Source organism: Peromyscus californicus, unplaced genomic scaffold (assembly GCF_007827085.1).
Source record: "Peromyscus californicus insignis strain IS unplaced genomic scaffold, ASM782708v3 Scaffold_10__1_contigs__length_136768540, whole genome shotgun sequence".
NCBI classification, from domain to species: domain Eukaryota; kingdom Metazoa; phylum Chordata; class Mammalia; order Rodentia; family Cricetidae; genus Peromyscus; species Peromyscus californicus.
Window position 1 is genome coordinate 71322095 of NW_026294391.1, and position 14812 is coordinate 71336906.

The 14812-nt window shown below is 39.3% G+C and overlaps 1 pseudogene; it reads left to right on the top strand.

Annotated features, from left to right (window-relative positions):
- Positions 1-430: 430 nt before the first annotated feature.
- LOC128116959 (eukaryotic translation initiation factor 4B-like) lies at positions 431-14554 on the top strand (annotated as a pseudogene).
- The last annotated feature ends 258 nt before the right edge of the window (positions 14555-14812 follow it).

Consider the following 14812-nt stretch of genomic DNA (forward strand, 5'->3'; position numbering starts at 1 on the left):
ATCTACATGTGTTTCTCTATATATAAATCAGTATCTCTATCTATCCATGTACATCACATATTTTATATAAATTTTTTTTCTCTCTCTCTGTCTCTCATCTATAAAGAGATTAGGAGAGAGATCAGATGCAGATGTAGATGAAAGGTCAACCAAAGAGAAAGACAGACAAGAAAATAAGTTATGTCAGCAATAGAAAAGATTTAATTCAAGAATAAAAGCTGTGGGATGAGGTCTCTAGATTGGAAAAGCAGAGAGATCAATGCTAATTTATAAATAAGAAATAGGTATGATGGAAAAGTAGATGTAAGGTGACTATTTAAAAACTTCCATTTTCTGGTCAGAGATTGGTATCTGCTAAGAGTAAACAGTGAGCAATGAGTGGGGAGTTTTAAGATTGTCAGATGAACAATAGATATGTCTTCTCGGCAGTATGGTAGTAGTAGGAATCTTAGAAAATAAGGTAATTTTGTCGTGGGACTATTAATTCCTGTGGTTTGGGAAAATTAATACTATTTAACAAAAGCACACAAACTTTACAAAATGGTATGGCCCTGATTAAAAATACATGTAAATATAGATATAATCAGCACTCTATTTATTTATTTATTTATTTATTTATTTATTTATTCATTCATTCATTCATTCATTCATTTATTCATTTTTTTTTTGTTTTTTCATGACAGGGTTTTCTTGTGTGGCTTTGGAGCCTGTCCTGGAACTCGCTCTGTAGCCCAGGCTGGCCTTGAACTCACAGAGATCCACCTGTCTCTGCCTCCCAAGTGCTGGGATTAAAGGCATGTGCCACCACCCCCTGGCTAAAATTAATACTATTTAATCAAAGCAGACAAATTTTACAAAATTATGTGGCCCTGATTAAAAATACATGTAAACATAGATACAGTCAACACTTTAGTCCTATAAAGAAGTGTCAATATTGGGACTTAGTTTTATTTTTGTCTTCATATTAAGTGTCTATCATTTCCTACTGTGTTATGTTGAATTTAATATCACTTGGGGTCATTAATCAGAAGAGTTACATATATTTAGTTTGAATGTAATTCAGAAATGACTCTAAACCAAGAGTGTTTACAGAATCCCTACATATGATTGGAGCACAATATTAAGTGCCAGACTCAGAGATGATCTTCCACATTGGGAGCATCTACCTCAAAATCACTATTAAGTGAAAAAACACATAGCATAGAGCAAAAAAAAATCATTAAAAACATAGAACCAAGGGAGAAAATAAAGGGTTCCTGTAGCAGGGTCCTTTGCTGTTGTTCCCTTTGGGGGCAGGAACCAAGTAGGCACAGAGTCAAACCACACAGACTCTGGGAGAATATGGGAACAACAAGCTCAATTTATTCAGGAAGAGGCAAGCCTTATATACCCTCCACCCCTCCATGGGGCGAAGTCTGATGAATATGCATCTGTTGGTGTGACATAGCTGTCTCTCATTGGTCCAGGTCATCTCCAGATCATGTTTCAGCTGCTGTTGCTAAGACCATCAGGCAGACCCAGGCTGGCTCTCAGAAAGTATCTTTTTTACTTGTTTGGGCCGTCTGGCTCTCAAGACCGTTAGGGTTGAGTCATCCCACAGGTTGCTTTGGCTTTGTGAGATCTAATACATACATTAACTATTGTTGCCACATAGATCTTCTGGGTAAAGTTGCTTTTCATTTGGTGTGTATATATGCAGAAATGGATTAAGGCTTTTTGTTTGCCATGACACCCTGCATTGAATAGACTGCTTCAAAGTTCTAGAGAATAGAGTTACTTCCATGATTCTTAGCTCTAAACTTTTAAAGTCTAGTTTCCTCCACTTCCCCAAATTCTCTAAAATCTTTTTTTTTCTTCCACCCTTCTAGTCTAGTGAACTACTTCTTTGCAAATGTCTTAAGAGGACACAAATAGTATTATATTTCTCTATCACTATGTTATAAATACAATGTCCAAGTTCGTTGTCATGTTCTTTTGAATCTCAAAGGCCTATTTTGGAGGAGGTAAATGAATAAATAAATCTTCTTTCTTTTAATAAAACTCAAACTTCAATTTTAATAGATGTGTACAACTTCATTAGCTAAGGGAAGAAATTTTAGCAATAGTCAATACAGAAGTGAGAGAATGAAATAAAGCTAAGTAGATTTTCAGTTATCTAGTTGTGTTACTGAAATATAAGCCAAGCTGATTTTTTGTGCATGCACAAACTAAAATAAATGATGCAGCAACCCTTCTTTGTTCTCATGCTCTTCCTTCATTATGTAAATTGATATTAAATAGGCCTTTAATCCTTGTGGTAGGGACATAGTAGCACTTTTTGTTTGATTTTACAGTAATTGCTCTATTTTTTTTTGCTATTTGGAGGTTAATAGAAAGGTTTATGTCAACCCATATATAGAGATGCAGATTCTCTAGTGCCAATAATACAGAGTCATCTCAATATTTAGAATAAGGATGATTTGCTTGTTTTGGTCTTGAGACTTGATCGAATCCAAGTGAAAGGGAATTTTAATAAGGAAACACAGCATCTTGTTTGACTTTTATTTTTCATTTCTTCCTTAAAATTCAATTTGGATAGTCATAGGTTTATGGGCAACTTGCATTCCCTTAATTTTCTTGCTTGTAATTATATCTCATAGTTATTTTCCTTCTACTGATGTTCATTTTGAATTACTAACTTTTACAACTTTCTGCATAGGTATGATGTCTCTACACACATGCTATATACATGGAAAAACAAAAAAGCTATGTCATCTGACACAATTTGTCTGCCTGTCATGGGGATAAAATGAGAAGTGAACATCAGAAATAATTGTCTTCAGAAAACAAGAACTACTTTTCAACTCCAAGATGTGAATATCTGAATATAGGAAAATGTGTAATATTTTGGAATGGCTAATGAGTATTCAGGATAGGAAAGGTAGCATCACATTTACAGTCTTAGAGGTTCCTTTTCACCTCCACCCCAACAAAATTCTATTTCATATTTTCCTGTTAGGTAAATGAGGCTTTAGCTCTTCCTCAGTCACCAGCACATGCTTCTTCTAATAGCACATTGAATATTATTTCTTTTTTTATTTTTATTTTTCTTTATTAAGAAAATTTCTACTCACTCCTCATGCTATCCACAGACCCCCACTCCTCCTTCCTCCTACCCCCCAGCCCTCTTTCCCAAGCCACCCTACATTCCCACATCCCCCAAATCGAGGTCTCCCATGGGGAGTCAGCAGAGCCCAGCACACTGAGCCTAGGCAGGTCCAAGCCCCTTCCCATTGCACCAAGGCTGTGCAAGGTGTCACACCACAAGCACTGAATTCCCAGAAGCCTACCCATGCACCAGGAACAGATCCTGATCCCCCTGCCTGGGTGCCCCCCAAACAGTTCAAGCCAAACAACTGTCTTCCGTGTCCAGAGGGCCTAGTCCAATCCCATGGGGGCTCCACAGCCACCAGTCCACAGTTCATGGGTTTCCACTAGCAAATAACCTAGCTGTCATCATAGAGCCTTTGTCCAGTGACAGATGGAGGCAGATACAGAGATCCACAGCCAGGCACCAGGCTGGGTTCTGGGAATCCAAATGATGAGAGAGAATAGAGATACTGCAGGCGAGGGACGTCGAGATCATGATGGGAGGATGTCCAGAGATGATGGACCACACTAGTGAATACTATTTCTGTACAACAGCAACAACAACAAAAATTTTATGTATGTGAAATCAGATACTTAACAATTAGATCTTCTAGGTAAAATTGCTCTTGGGAAAAACTGTTGTGCTGTGGGATATCCTGTATGCTCTAAATATATGTTGCTATGATTGATTGATAAATAAAACGTTGATTGGCCAGTAGTCAGGGAGGAAGGATAGGGTAGGTGGGACAAGGAAGAGAAGAATTCTAGGAGGTGGAAGGCTGAGGCAGGGAGACTCTGTCAGCCGCCGCCATGAAAAGCGAGATGTAAGGTACCTGTAAGCCAGAAGCCACATAGCAACTTATAGACTAATAGATATGGGTTAATTTAAGATATAGGAACTAGATATCAAGAAGCCTGAATCATTAGGCCAAACAGTTTGAATAATATAAGCCTGTGTGTTTATTTAATAAGTGGGCTGCAGGACTGCCGAGGATTGGTGAGAGCTGGAGAGAAATTCTCCAGCTACACTATTGTGTCAAGGAAGATAAATACAGAACATGTTCTACATTCAAGCTCTTTGTAGTTACTCTGGAAGATGTGATTGTTCTCTTTCCAAATCTTTGAACAAATGTGTACTGTATCTTTTGTAGATCGTTTTGAGCATAAAGAAAATAACAATGGAAAGTCGGAAATGGCTTTGATGAGAAAAAAAGTGAAAAGACAACCTGAGAAAACTTATACTAAAGCAGTACTTCAGTAGAAACTTATAAGTATAAACATTAGTATTCAAGGAGAGAATTATCACCATTCAATAATCTAGGCTTCCACCTTAATAACCAGGAAAGAAAAAAACAAAATCCAAAGCAAACACAAGGAAGGAAATAATAAATATTGGAGTAGTTATAAAGCAAACCAAATCCCGAACCAAACCAATCAACCAAACAAACAAAAATAATGAGAGATAAATAAAACCAAAAGTTTGGTCAGTTCAGTGAAAAAAATTTTAATTTTTTAAAAAGCATTAGCTTGATTAATCAGTAAAAAGGAAAGAAGATTCAAAGCACTAGAATCAATAATGAAAAATGGGATGTCAGTGTTAAAAATTAGCTCAAAGAAAAGAAGGCTAATGAAAGAGAGCAATATATGGACAATACTATATTATATTATAACATACTGAGATTTTCCCCAGGAATGTGAAGATGGCAAAAAATATAAGTGGCAAAAACATGTAGCACATTGTGATAGTCTGAATAAAAAATGTTCCCAGTAGCCTCATATCTTTGAATACTCTGTCCCTAGTTAGTAACACTGTTTGGGGAGATTATGGAGAGGTGCATCCATTCTGGAGGAAGTCCCTCACTGGGAAAGGATGTTGAGTGCTTATAATCTTGCACCACTTCATTTTCTGTCTCTGATTGTGTTTATGCTTCAAAATATGATCTTTCGGCTTCATGATGTTGCTGCAATGACTGCCTTTTGTTGCCATGTTTCTTTGCTTGTCGCGATGGAGTTTTAGCCTCTAGAACCATAAGCCAAAATAAACTTTTTTCATAAATTGCTTTTAGTTAGGGAGTTTTATCATAGCAACAGAAAACTAACAAATATACACAATATAGCAATAAAGTAATGTAAAAGAATCAATAGTTCAGAATGATCAGAAAAAAAAGATACAGTCCACTAGCCTTTCATTAAAAAAATAATATGAGTAAACTGAGAAATAGGAAGAAAATACCCTTAATACCATAAGGAATATCTGTGAAAAAAAATGACTGTTCTTTCAAATTGTGAACAATCTTTGTATGGCTTTTAATAGTGGGAATAAGGCAACAATATTACCTTTCAGTACTGGACTAGAGTTCCTTTCAAGGGCAAGCATTCAAGGTAGAGAAATAGCAAGTGGCTTGTCATGGGCAAAGGGAAAACATATCTTTACTTCTAGAACATGGGAGGTGAAAGCACAAGGATTACAAGTGGAGGCCAGTCTGTATTATTGTGAAGTTTAAGGCAACATTAACTACAAATTGAGACACTGTTTTAAAAATATCCATCACTGATCATGTGAATCATTGGCAGAGGGACTTTATTGCATGTACAAAGTTCTAAAGTCAACACCCAAGACTGGAATAGTAAAAACAAACAATGAAAACACCAAGCAAATCAAGAAGAGATGCAACAAATTTACATATATTAAAAAGAAATAAATGCATAATATCTAGATATGTGATCTCATATTAAAAATTCATCTAGTCAAACTAGTAAATTTAGCTAATAATTATTATATTTAACAATATTCCAGATTGTTAGATGAGTTCTCAAGATTTTATCAATTGTCTATATATCAGTAATAAAAATCTGAAAATTAAAGAAAACATTTACATCATACAAAAAATAAAAATTTCTAGAAATGTACATTACTAAGGAACTGCAACATTTGTCCATTTAAAACTACAAAATGTACTTTTCAAAGGAATTAAATATTTAGTATATGAACTGCATCATTTTTATGGCATGGAACATTATTAATATTTGAGTACTAATATTCTATATACTGCTCTTGAAATGAAAGGCATTAGTACTAAAATTCACATGTAGTTGCAAGTTTCATCTAATAATCAAAACCACTTTTACAGGCCAAAAAATTTGTGTGACATATATTTTGGATTAAAAATTTAGTACATGAAAAAAATAAATAAAAAATAAAAATAGGTTGCCCCAGACCCCATCCCTGGGCACCAGCCACTCCAGGGAAGACCTGCCCAACTCGGCCCCAGGTTCTGGCCACCAGGCAGGTACCCTGCTAGCTGCACCGGGAAGGATCCCCTTCTCCAAGACCCCTGGCAGGCCCTGCAGTCTCCACGCCCTGCCCCCACACCCATCCGCCTGAGCCCCAAGCCTCTTCCTGAGACTTAGAGGCCGGCCCCCAGCTCCCATCTTGCTCCAGACTTCCCTTTTGGAACACTGGTCTGTCTGAACCAAGTGTGCGGATGAGGCCAAGAACGAACCACAAGGAGATGGGCAGACGTCAAGGCAGAAACATATACAACAAAATGAATAGCAATACAGCATCACCAGGCCCTAGCCCTCCTCCAACACCTAGACCTGAACATCAGAAATTGGAAGAAGCAGAAGAAAACAGCCTTATGAATGACATCATGAAGAAGCTAGAGGCTTGTGTAGAGGAAAAGACAAAAAAATGTGAAGAACGCTGTAAACAACTAGAGGAAAGGGCAAACAAATTAGAAGAAATCAATAAAGTCCTGGAAGAAAACAATAAAATACTGAGAGAAAATCAAGAAAAATCAATGAAACAAATGAAGGAAACAGTCCAAGACCTGAAAAGGGAAATAGAAAAAATGAAGAAGACACAAACAGAGGGAATGCTGGAAATAGAAAATCTGAGAAAACGATTGGGAACTTCAGATGCAAGTATAATCAACAGAATGCAAGAGATGGAAGAGAGGATCTCTAGCGTTGAAGATACAGTAGAAGAAATACATTCATCAGTCAAAGAAAACACTAAAGCCAACAAAGTCATGAACCAAAATGTCCAAGAAATTTGGGACACCATGAAAAGACCAAACCTAAGAATAATAGGGGTCGAAGAAGGAGAAGAATACCAACTCAAGGGCACAGAAAATATATTCAGCAAGATCATAGAAGAAAACTTTCCCAACTTAAAGAAGGAAATGCCTATGAAGATACAAGAAGCTTATAGAACACCAAACAGACTAGACCCCCAAAAAAAGTCCCCTCGCCACATAATAGTTAAACAACTAAACGTACAGAATAAAGAAAGAATATTAAGAGCAGCAAAGGAAAAAGGCCAAGTGACATATAAAGGCAAACCCATCAGAATAACACCCGATTTCTCAATGGAGACTTTGAAAGCCAGAAGAACCTGGACAGATGTAATGCAGACACTAAGAGGCCATGGATGTCAGCCTAGACTAATATACCCAGCAAAACTTTCAATCACCATAGATGGAGTGAACAAGACATTCCATGACAAAGCCAGATTTAAACAATACTTATCCACAAACCCAGCCCTACAGAAAGCACTAGAAGGAAAATTCCAACCTAAGGAAGTCAGATACACCCTCGAAAACACAGGCAACAGATAAAGCCACAGCAGTAAACCCCAACGTATAGAAGTACCCACACATCACCACCAAAAAAAATAACAGGAATGAGCAATCACTGGTCATTAATTTCCCTCAATATCAATGGACTTAATTCACCTATAAAAAGACATAGGCTTACAGAATGGATACGAAAGCAGGACCCATCTTTCTGCTGCATACAAGAAACACATCTCAAATTCAAAGATAGACACTACCTAAAAATAAAAGGCTGGGAAAAGACTTTCCAATCAAATGGTCTTAAGAAACAAGCGGGTGTAGCCATCCTGATATCTAGCAAAATAGACTTCAAACTAAAATCAATCAAAAGAGATCAAGAAGGGCATTACATACTCATCACAGGAAAGATCCACCAAGATGAAGTCTCAATTCTGAATATTTATGCCCCAAACACAAGGGGCACCCACATATGTAAAAGAAACATTACTAAAGCTTAAATCACATATAAAACCCCACACATTAATAGTGGGAGACCTCAACACCCCACTTTCACCACTGGACAGATCTCCCAAATTGAAACTTAACAGAGAAATAAAGGACTTAACTGATGTCATGACTCAAATGGACTTAATCGATATCTACAGAACATTCCATCCTAACAAAAAATAATATACCTTCTTCTCAGCACCCCATGGAACCTTCTCTAAAATTGACCACATACTTGGCCACAAAACAAATCTCAACAGATACAAAACAATTGGAATAACCTCCTGTGTTCTATCAGACCACCATGGTCTAAAGTTGGATTTTAACAACAACAAAAACTACAGAAAACCTGCAATCTCATGGAAACTGAATAATACCCAACTGAATCACCAATGGGTTAAGGAAGAAATAAAGAAAGAAATTAAAGACTTCCTAGAGATCAATGAAAATGAAGACACCACATATCCAAATTTATGGGACACTATGAAAGCAGTACTAAGAGGGAAATTCATAGCAATAAATGCCCACATAAATAAGTTGGAGAAATCTCACACTAGAGACTTAACAGCATACCTGAAAGCTCTAGAACAAGAAGAAGCACAGTCTCCCAGGAAAAATAGACGCCAGGAAATTATCAAAGTGAGAGCTGAAATCAATAAAATAGAAACAAAGAAAACAATACAAACAAATTAATGAAACAAAGAGTTGGTTCTTTGAGAAAATCAACAAGATAGACAAGCCCTTATCCAAACTAACCAAAAGACAGAGAGAGAGCATCCAAATCAACAAAATCAGAAATGAAAAGGGGGACATAACAACAGACATTGAGGAAATCCAGAGAATCATCAAGTCATATTTCAAAAACCTCTATTCGACAAAACTGGAAAACCTAAAAGAAATGGATAACTTTCTGGATAGGTACCACATACCTAAGTTAAATCAAGACCAGATAAACTATTTAAATAGTCCAATAACCCCTAATGAAATAGAAACAGTCATTAAAAGTCTCCCAACCAAAAAAAGCCCAGGACCAGATGGTTTCAGCGCAGAATTCTACCAGATCTTCAAAGAAGAGTTAATACCAATACTCTCTAAATTGTTCCACACAATAGAAACAGAAGGAACATTACCAAACTCCTTCTATGAGGCTACAATTACCCTAATTCCTAAACCAAACAAGGATACAACAAAGGAAGAGAACTACAGACCGATCTCCCTCATGAACATTGATGAAAAATACTCAATAAAATACTGGCAAACAGACTTCAAGAACACATCAAAACAATTATCCACCATGATCAAGTAGGATTCATTCCAGGGATGCAAGGGTGGTTCAACATATGAAAGTCCATCAATGTAATACACCATATAAACAAACTCAAAGAAAAAAACCATATGATCATCTCACTGGATGCAGAAAAGGCATTTGACAAAATCCAACACCCCTTCATGATAAAGGTATTGGAGCGATCAGGAATACAGGGAACATACCTAAACATAATAAAGGCAATTTACAGCAAGCCAACAGCCAACATCAAATTAAATGGAGAGAAACTCAAAGCAATTCCACTAAAATCAGGAACGAGGCAAGGCTGTCCGCTCTCCCCATACTTATGCAATATAGTACTTGAAGTTCTAGCCAGAGCAATAAGACAACATAAGGAGATTAAGGGGATACAAATTGGAAAGGAAGAAGTCAAGCTTTCCCTATTTGCAGATGACATGATAGTATACTTGAGCGACCCCAAAGATTCCACCAAGGAACTGATTCAGCTTATAAACACCTTCAGCAACATAGCAGGATACAAGATCAACTCAAAAAAATCAGTAGCCCTCCTATATACAATGGACAAAGAAGCTGAGAAGGAAATCAGAGATACATCACCCTTTACTATAGCCACAAATGACATAAAATACCTTGGGGTAACACTAACCAAGCAAGTGAAGGACCTATATGACAAGAACTTTAAGTCCCTGAAAAAAGAAATTGAAGAAGATGTCAGAAAATGGAAAGATCTCCCATGCTCATGGATAGGCAGGACTAACATAGTAAAAATGGCAATCTTACCAAAAGCAATCTACAGATTCAATGCAATCCCCATCAAAATACCAACACAATTCTTCACAGACCTGGAAAGAATAATACTCAACTTCATATGGAAAAACAAAAAACCCAGGATAGCCAAAGGAATCCTGTACAATAACACAACTTCTGGAGGCATCACGATCCCTGACTTTAAGCTCTACTATAGAGCTACAGTAATAAAAACAGCTTGGTACTGGCATAAAAACCGACATGTGGACCAATGGAATCGAATTGAAGACCCTGACATTAATCCGCACACCTATGAACATATAATTTTTGACAAAGAAGCCAAAAGTGCACAATGGAAAAAAGAAAGCATCTTCAACAAATTGGTGCTGGCATAACTGGATATCATCATGTAGAAGGCTGCAAATAGATCCATATCTATCACCATGCACAAAACTTAAGTCCAAGTGGATCAAGGACCTCAACATAAATCCAGCTACTCTGAACCTGCTAGAAGAGAAAGTAGGAAGTAGTCTTGAACGCATTGGCATAGGAGACTACTTCCTAAATAGAACACCAGTAGCACAGACTCTGAGAGAAACAATCAATCAATGGGACCTCTTGAAACTGAGAAGCTTTTGTAGAGCAAAGGATACGGTCAACAAGGCAAAACGACAGCCTACAGAATAGGAAAGGATCTTCACCAACCCCACATCTGACAGAGGCCTGATATCCAGAATATATAAGGAACTCAAGAAATTAGACATCAAAATGCCCAACAGTCCAATTAAGAAATGGGCTATAGAACTAAACAGAGAATTCTCAACAGAGGAAACTCAAATGGCCGAAAGACATTTAAGGAACTGCTCAACATCCCTAATCATCAGGGAAATGCAAATCAAAACAACTCTGAAATACCACCTTACGCCTGTCAGAATGGCTAAGATCAAAAACACTGAAGACACCTTATGCTGGAGAGGATGTGGAGCTAGGGGAACTCTCCTCCACTGCTGGTGGGAATGCAAGCTTGTACAACCATTTTGGAAATCAATATGGTGCTTTCTTAGAAAATTGGGAATCAATCTCCCCCAAGATCCAGCTATACCACTCTTGGGCATATACCCAAGAAATGCTCAACCACACCATAAGAGCACTTGTTCAGCTATGTTCATATCAGCATTGTTTGTAATAGACAGAACATGGAAACAACCCAGATGCCCTTCAACTGAAGAATGGATAAACAAAATGTGGTACATATACACAATGGAATACTACTCAGCAGAGAAAAACAATGGCATCATGAGGTTTGCAGACAAATGGATGGATCTAGAAAAAAATCATCCTGAGTGAGGTAACCCAGACTCAGAAAGACAAACATGGTATGTACTCACTCATAGCAGGATACTAGACATGAAACAAGGATGACTTGTCTGCTACTCACATCACCAGGGAGGCTACCTGGAAAACAGGACCCCAAGAAAGACACAGGGATCACCCAATGACAGAGAAATGGAATGAGATCTACATGAACAGCCTGGACATGAGTGGGAGTAATGAAAGGCGAGGGTCGAGTGAAAGAGAGCTTGGGGGAGCGGGAGATCCCAGCTGGATCAACAACAGAGAGGGAGAACAAGGAATAGGAGACCATGGTAAATGAAGACCACATGAGAATAGGAAGAAGCAAAGTGCTAGAGAGGCCCACGGAAATCCACAAAGATACCCCCACAACAGACTGCCGGCAATGGTCAAGAGACAGCCCGAACTGACCTACTCTGGTGATGGGATGGCCAAACACCTTAATTGATGTGCTAGAAACCTCATCCAACTACTGAGGGATCTGGATGCAGAGATCCATGACAAGGCCCTGGGTGGATCTCTGGGAGTCCAATTAGCGAGAATGAGGAGGGTTTATATGAGCGAGAATTGTTGAGACCAAGGTTGAATAAAGCACAGGGACAAATAGCCAAATGAATGGAAACACATGAACTATGAACCAATGGCTGAGGGGTCCCCACTGGATCAGGCCCTCCGAATGGGTGAGACAGTTGATTGGCTTGATCTGTTTGGGAGGCATCCAGGCAGTGGGACCAGATCTTGTGCTCATTGCATGAGTTGGCTGTTTGAAACCTGGGGCCTATGCAGGATTGTTTGGCTCGGCCTGGGAGGAGGGGACTAGACCTACCTGGACTGAGTCTACCAGGCTGACCTCAGTCTGTGGGGAAGGCTTTGCCCTGGAGGAGATGGGAATGGGGGGGGGGGGTGGGTTGGGGGGAATGTGAGGGTGACGGGAGAGGGGAGAACAAGGGAATCCGTGGCTGATATGTAGAACTGAATTGTATTGCAAAATAAATTAAAATAAATTAAAAAAAAATAAAATAAAAATAAAAATAAAAATTTAGTGTATGGCTAGCATAATATAGGATATGAGCTACTAATAAATATACACGCATACGTAAGAAATAGCTATTACTAATAGTTAAGAGATAAACCAAAACATTTAAGTTAAATTAAATTTATTGGTGGCAATAATGCTTAGTTTTGGCTCCCTCTCCCAACATGGCGGCCTCAGCAAAAAAAAAATAAGAAGGGGAAGACCATCTCCCTAACAGACTTTCTAGCTGGAGATGGGGGTACTGTTGGAGGAAGCACCTATGTCCTTAAACCAGTCAGCTGGGCCGATGAAACAGACGATCTGGAAGAAGATGGGTCAACAACCTGGCACATCAACGATGACCATGTGTACAGGGCACCTCCAATTGACCGAACCATCTTTCCCACTGCTCCAGGGGCTGATCTGGAACCCAATATTGACCGGAGCCTGTCTTCTCAAATCGCCACTCTACCCTGCTTTTCTAGGGAACCTGCCCTATGATGTGACAGAAGACTCCATTAAGGAATTCTTTAGAGGACTAAATATCAGCGCTGTATGCTTACCACGTGAACCCAGCAATCTAGACAGGTTAAAAGGCTTTGGCTATGTGGAATTTGAGGACTTGGATTCCCTGCTCAGTGCTCTGAGTCTCAATGAAGAGTCTCTAGGTAACAGGAGAATTCGAGTGGATGTTGCTGATCAAGCACAGGATAAAGACCGGGATGATCGTTCTTTTGGTCGAGATAGACATTGGGATTCTGACAAAACGGACAGACTGGAGAGCCCGTCCTGCCACCAGACATCTTTGATGACTACCCGCCTAGAAGAAGTGATGATAGCTTTGGAGACACGTATAGAGATGTATAGAGATCCTTACGATTCAGACCGATACCGGAAAGGATACCGGGACAGCCTACACTGAGATATGAACCTTTATGGGTTCTGGGATCGATATGATAACCCAGGCAGCAGAGACTATGACCGAGGCTATGACTCCAGGATAGGCAGTGGCAGAAGAGCATTTGGTAGTGGGTACCTTAGGGATGATGACTACAGAGGAGGTGGGGACCACTATGAATACCGTTATGACAGAAGAGACGATCAATCATGGAGCTCCAGGGATGATTACTCTAGGGACGATTATAGGCATGATCACAGAGGTCCCCCTCAAAGACCCAAACTGAATCTAAAGTCTCGGAGTACTCCTAAGGAAGATGATATCTCTGCTAGCACCTCCCTGTCCAGTCGAGTGGCTGCTAGATAATGGGAAGTAGAGGAACGGCTACAGAAGGATCAGGAGAAGTTGCAGTGGCAGCTAGATGAGCCGAAACTAAACCGCCGGCCACGGGAGAGACATGCAAGTTGGCGAAGTGAAGAAACTCAGGAAAGAGAATGGTCGAGGACAAGAAGTGAGTCATCGCAAACTGGGGCCTCAGTCACATCTGGCAGAAATCCACGAAGAAGAGAGAGTGAGAAGTCTCTGGAAAATGAAACCTTCAATAAAGAAGAAGACTGTCACTCTCCAATGGCCAAACCTCCTAAACCTGATCAGCCTCTAAAGGTAATGCCAGCCCCTCCACCAAATGAGAATGCGTGAGTGAAGCACGGCTCTAACCCTCCTGCTCGATCTCAGAGCTCAGACACAGAGCAGCAGTCCCCTACAAGTGGTGGAGGGAAGGTGGCTCCAACTCAGCCCTCTGAGGATGGACCATCAAGGAAAGATGAAAATAAAATAGATGTGATGAGTGTCCCAAAAGGCCTAACTGGGAACTCCAGTTGTGGTCCTGGAGAAGGAGGAAACAAAGACCACTGGAAGGAGTTAGATAGGAAAGATGACAAAAAAGATCAAGACTCCAGACCTGCACCTGAGCCAAAGAAATCTGAGGAGAATTCAGCCTCTAAGTTCAGTTCTGCATGGATGGTGAAGATGAGAATGAGGGAGATGACCACACTTGAGTAGACCTTCACATGCTGTGCTTTCTTTTAGTCTCTACCCAGGAACATTCAAGAGCAAATCAAACCTCTATCCAGACAAGAAAAAAATGAAACTCACCATCTTCTGAAGACCTTTCTTAACTTTTTCTTTAATGAAATGAAAGTGTTTTGCATGCTGCTGCAGCCTTTTAAAGTTTTGAAGTAACGGGAAAATCACCATTGCAGCCAGAGATGTGGCTACCGCTTTTGAAAGGGGAAGTTGTGATGTGTTCTGATGAT